Source organism: Elephantulus edwardii, unplaced genomic scaffold (genome assembly GCF_000299155.1).
Source record: "Elephantulus edwardii isolate Elephantulus edwardi_28Jun2011 unplaced genomic scaffold, EleEdw1.0 scaffold00167, whole genome shotgun sequence".
Classification (NCBI taxonomy): Eukaryota; Metazoa; Chordata; class Mammalia; order Macroscelidea; family Macroscelididae; genus Elephantulus; species Elephantulus edwardii.
In genome coordinates, this window is record NW_006399917.1 from 109,212 (window position 1) to 114,590 (window position 5,379).

The 5,379-nt window shown below is 42.8% G+C and overlaps 1 pseudogene; it reads right to left on the bottom strand.

Moving 5' to 3' along the window:
* Positions 1–785, bottom strand: part of LOC102847109 — a 9,444-nt pseudogene extending 8,659 nt beyond the window's left edge.
* Between the last annotated feature and the right edge of the window lie 4,594 nt (positions 786–5,379).

Here is a 5,379-nt window from a genome sequence, read left to right on the forward strand (position 1 = left end):
GCTTCCCTGAGTAGTTTTAACAGCTTCAATGCCTCCTGTTTTCTCAATGAAGTCATATATAACTTTTGATGTTTCTCAGTCTTTAAGCTGGGTCTCTGACCGTCCACTTAAGAAAAAAATTCTTCAATTCTGGATTGAAATCATTCAGCTCAAAGCCATTTCCATTATGTTGGAAATTGCTGGGTTTCCCAATATCTGCCTTTGTTAACCTTTTCTTCTTAGCTTTTCCCTTCTTTGATGTGGGAGATGTTGTTGAGTTGTGGGCCATAAAATCTGTTTGTTGTGATTTCTGGATTTTTTTTTTATATTGAGCATTGCCATGGGTAGGTTAGGACCATTTGGAGGATCTCGTCTTAGATTTCCTTTGTCACCAGCCCAGTAAGTCTGGAATGGCTTTTTTGAATTTTTTCTTCTTCTTCTTCTTCATTAGCAAAATTATGAGCAATCTGACCAGTATCACCAACAAAGGTATGAAAATACCCTATAGGACTATTATATACAAAGTTATTATATAGCTCTTGTTCCCACAAGTTTCCCATCCTTGATTCTTAAAAAAAATAAGATCTCTGTGGATTGTCCTTAACAAGGCAGGCAACACCACTGCACTTCTTAGACCACATACAGTTCTGATCTGCTGCATGTACCACTGCGCAAGACATAGTCACACATTTCTTGCCAAGGAGGGCCTCTTTCTCCTGCGGGGTGAGCAGCTGCGGCTTGAGCAGCAGGCACCCCACGTTGGTCACCCATCTCCATAGCGGCTGCTGCTGTTGGCTGGAGCTCATGGTTTGGCCAGCAGGGCTACGAGTCCAGGGCGGTCTTCTCTGGCGAGTGGGCGAGCTCTGGTCCCCCCTTGCGGTGACAGGGCGGGAGGAGGGGAGTCAGAGGTGCAACATCTAGCAGCTCCTCAGAGGCCACGAGAATGAGATGCTGTTGGAGTGCCGCCTTCGGCTCCCCTGCTCCCTCCCTCCCAGCAAGGCTCTGGCAGATGGTCATTGTCCTCGCAGTCTGGTGACTGGCTACCCTCCCAACTCCTCCTCCAGTCTGCCGCACCTGAATAACCAGCCATTTAAGTTCCTAACTATTTGCCCAAGGAAGGATAGACAATCTCCTCTGTGGTTTGCAGCCTCAGAAAACCTGTGCAGGGTCAGCGATGAGCCAGTTCTGACTTGACAGTACACAACAACAGCAAAGTCCAAAAAGCAGGAATAATAGGATAATAATAATAATAATAGGATTAATGCAAAGGAGAAATGCAGGGAGGAAGTGATAAATGCATGATTCCATTATGGGTATTGTAATCAATGAATGTTATAATACAAAATGTGTATGAATGGTTGAATGCAAAACCAATTTATGAAATTTCACTCAAATTATAATTTTTAAAAAATTTAAAAACACATAAACAGAATTACAAGGCATTTATACCTCAAGAATGGTAACATAAGGACCACAATCATAAAGCAAAGTTCTTAAGATTCATGGAGTCTTGTTCCATAACCAGATGATGCCATCTTTTGGCTACCAGGGAGCCTGAAGGTAATGTTTAAATCTCCAGAGACTGGAATAGTCCAAAGATGTGACTCAGACTTCTTAGGGTATGATAGGTGGAGCCAAGGTTTGTCTGCAGGTTTAGCAACTCAAGGATTAGATTACTGAGAAGAACCAGGTGTAGTCCCTTCCAGTAAACATGTTCTTCTGGAGCTTTCCTAGGCAGGCTTTGAGACTAGTTCCTTGTTCATTAAAGACTTCTCTTAGCAATGAAAGTGTCAGAGCAGGACCAATGTCAAAGGGAGAACAAAGGATTCAAGGAATACCAACATGTCAACAAAGAGAGTGAACAGCCTCAACTACCAAGGAGTGCCCCTCCTTAAAGACCCTCTTTATAAAACCTGCCCTAATCCACTTTAAGGTGCAGAATTTCCCTGGTCTGTCCCTCTGCCTGTTTATCTCTCTGCAGACCAAGGAATCCCACCTGGGAGACCCCTTAATAAAGCTTCTTTAGCTTCCTTTCTTTCTCTGGTCCCTTCCTTGAGTCCTTGGCCTTACATCCAGAAAACCCAAGAGAAAGATGCTCTTTAAAATGGTAAAATGGATATTTAAAAAAAAAAAATTAAGCTTATCCTACAATTTAGTAACAGGATCTTGATAACATGCTTACTTTCTTTTTGATGTTTTATAAACTTCTAAAGTCAACTCTGAAGGCTTGGAATTGTCAGGCAAATAAATTCAGGGAGTCTCTGAATTAGGATTGCTTACATGCCTTTAAGTTCCTAGACATTAAATTATAAACTAGAAAATGGAACAAGATGGGACCAATTCTGAAATGACCCACAAAAACATGGCCCTTTGGGCTTTGAACAAGTGAGGCCTTTGTTTCTACATAGGTAATAACATCAGTAATTGCTTTCAGGTGAAACTTTAGATTGCCTATTAGTAATATAAACACAAAACAGACTGAGGCACCTAATAACAACAATATAAGCACAACAACTTTTCTCTGTTAAAAGCACAAACTTCTCCTTAGTAGTAGACTAGCAGCTAATCTAATGCTATTCTATCTATAAATAGAGTTCTGGTGGCTTAGTGGTAAGGAGTTGAGCGGTGGGGAGAGTAGGGACAAGGGGAAAACGGGTAAAATGTCCTGTGTAATTTACTGCCAAAATACTCTGAAAATTCAATGGGTGGTTAGCTATGAGTTGGTTCCTACTTGATGGCACAACAATCCTATCTGTTAAATCATGCTTTGACTTTTAAACAGTTTCCATTCATAGGCTCTGGTGGCCTAGCTGCAAGAAGCTGCACTGCAATCCCCAAAGCACACAGTTTGAGGCCACCAGCTGCTCTGTGGGAGAAGGACAGGCAGTCTCCTTCCATGTGATTAAATGCCTCTGAAAACTGGCCAGAGGGACAGTTCAAACTGGATGGTACACAACAACAAACAGTCCTCACCTTTGGAACTTTCGCAACTTTACCAACAAAATCATTTATTATCTAGAGCTGCTGTAATAGATAATCACAAAGATAGATGCCTTAATAAGCAGAAATTTGTTCTCTTACCTTTAGGAGTCTCCAAACTCAAGGTGCTGACTAGCAGAAAGTCCTTGTTTTCTTCCCCATTCACAGGCCTGACACTCCTTGGTGTTGAGGAACTTCTAGCCCAGCAACTTGCTTCTAAAATAAGCTGTTCTGTCTTGATAATATTGAGATTCCCCTTTTATCTCTTGTGACATAAAGGGTATTACAGGCCACACCCACGCCCAAGGGAAAAATACTCTTACATCATATAAACTGATGGGATTAAGGAATACTAACTACATTCCACTCTTAATTCTAGTACAGATTATCAGATCTTTGAATTGTGGGGACACAAATCAATCAACAAAAACTTCTAACTCAAGACTTATAGTATCTAAACTGGACAACCACTATGAGTGGTAGAAGAAGGCCTTTGAGTTGTGATGGGAGAAGACTGCCAGGAGAACAAACAAGTCTGTGCTTTCTAAAGGGTGAAACCAGGCTGCATCCTGGAGGCAAGGATTTTGAAACTCACCTCACACACTTTGGGCATGCGGCCAGAAGGGATCAGTCCTTGGAGAGGGACACCATGCCTGAAAGGGTGGAGGGACAGTGAAGGCAAGGAAGACCCAGATTGAGATGGTTTGACTCAGTGACTGGAGAAAGGGGATTGGTTCTGTCTGAGAAGCTCAGGATAGGGCAGGGTTCAGAGCTAATGTACACAGAAATCCTGTCACAGGCAACTCCATGGCATATAACAACATTCAAAGTCAGATGAGTTCTTTAAATACAAGTTGTCATTGTTGTTGTTATGTGCTGTGGAGTCACTTGTGACTCATAGCGGCCCTATGTACAACAGCCCTGCTCTGCGCTGTGCCAATTGCACTGTCTCCAACCCCAATTACCCCAGTCACTGAATCAATCCATCTCATAGAGGGCCTTCTCCTCCTGCGCTGTCCCTCCAACCCCCCAAAACGTGATGTTCCTCTCCAAGGACTGGTCCTCACCTTGCAACATGTCCAAAGTATGTCAGATGAAGCCTCAGAATCTTTGCCTCCAAGGAGCAGTCTGGTTTAACCCTCTCCAGGATGAACCTGTTTGTTTTCTTAGCAGTCCATGGTACTCTCAATACTCTTCTCTAGCACCACAGCTCAAAGGTATCAATTCTCCTTCTATCCCCCTGAGTCATTGTCCAACTCTCTGATGCATAACAAGTGATAGCAAAGACCATGGCCTGTATCAGACGCACCTTAGTCTCCAGAGTGACACCATTGCTCTTCAGTCCTTGGGAGAGATCCTAACAATAGACTTTGCATTGCAATACAAGTAGCTGCATTATAATCAGAGGTGTGTGATTCAAATCCACCAGATGCACCAAGCCAAGGAGCAGGGTGGGCAATGTCCTCTAATTTGCTGCCTCTGAAATTCCTCTGGAGGGTCAACTATGACATTAACTTGAGTAAATAGCACACTAACTATAAAAAGTATTGTATGATGAGAATTTAAGTATATTTAAGTATAAAAAGTATTCTATGGTGAGAATTTTTCTCATCTTCTAATTCTTCCTTTCAACGTTATTATTGTCATTGTGTACCATCCAGTCATAGCCAACCCTTGTATAGGAGGAGATTGCCCATCCTTCTCCCAAGGAACAACTGGTGGATTCACACCACATGCATTTGAGACTGCAGTGCAGCTTCTTACCACCAACCCACCAGAGTTTCCATCAAGTTGACTTCTGATCATTGCAACCCCTATGAACAACAGATCTAAATCTTGCCATCCTCACCCTTGCCACAGATCTAAATCTATGTCACCCTCACAATTTCAGCTATGTTAAAGTGCACTGTTACCCCTATTTTCCACTACTCATCTGTCAGTTTGCTAAACTTTGGTGACTGCCTGTTGCTGCAATGGTGTATACCACTTCTTGTTGTTGTTGTTGTTAAGTGCCGTTGGGTCGCAGGCAACTCATAGCGACCCTATGAAGAAGAGTCCTTGATGCTTGGGTGCCTTTCATCCTCTCTCCAGGTTCATAGGGTTTCCAGAGGCAAGCTATTATGGAAGGGGATGCCACTCCTCCTTCCAAGTATACCACTAGTATGTCAAATACCAACCTCGGTAGGCAAGTTTTGGCTTACCTTATTGATTAAGAAGCAGGGATGGCCATTCACTTCTGAAACAACAGATCTTTGAAAGCCTTAAGGACAACAGAAGAATATTATTGACTATGGTGCTGGAAGATGAAGGAAGAGCTGTTGTTGTTGTTATGTGCCGTCAAGTCGCTTGCGACTCATAGCGACCATATGTACAACAGCCCTAAACTCCGCTCTGTCCTGTGCCAATCACACTGTCTCTGAC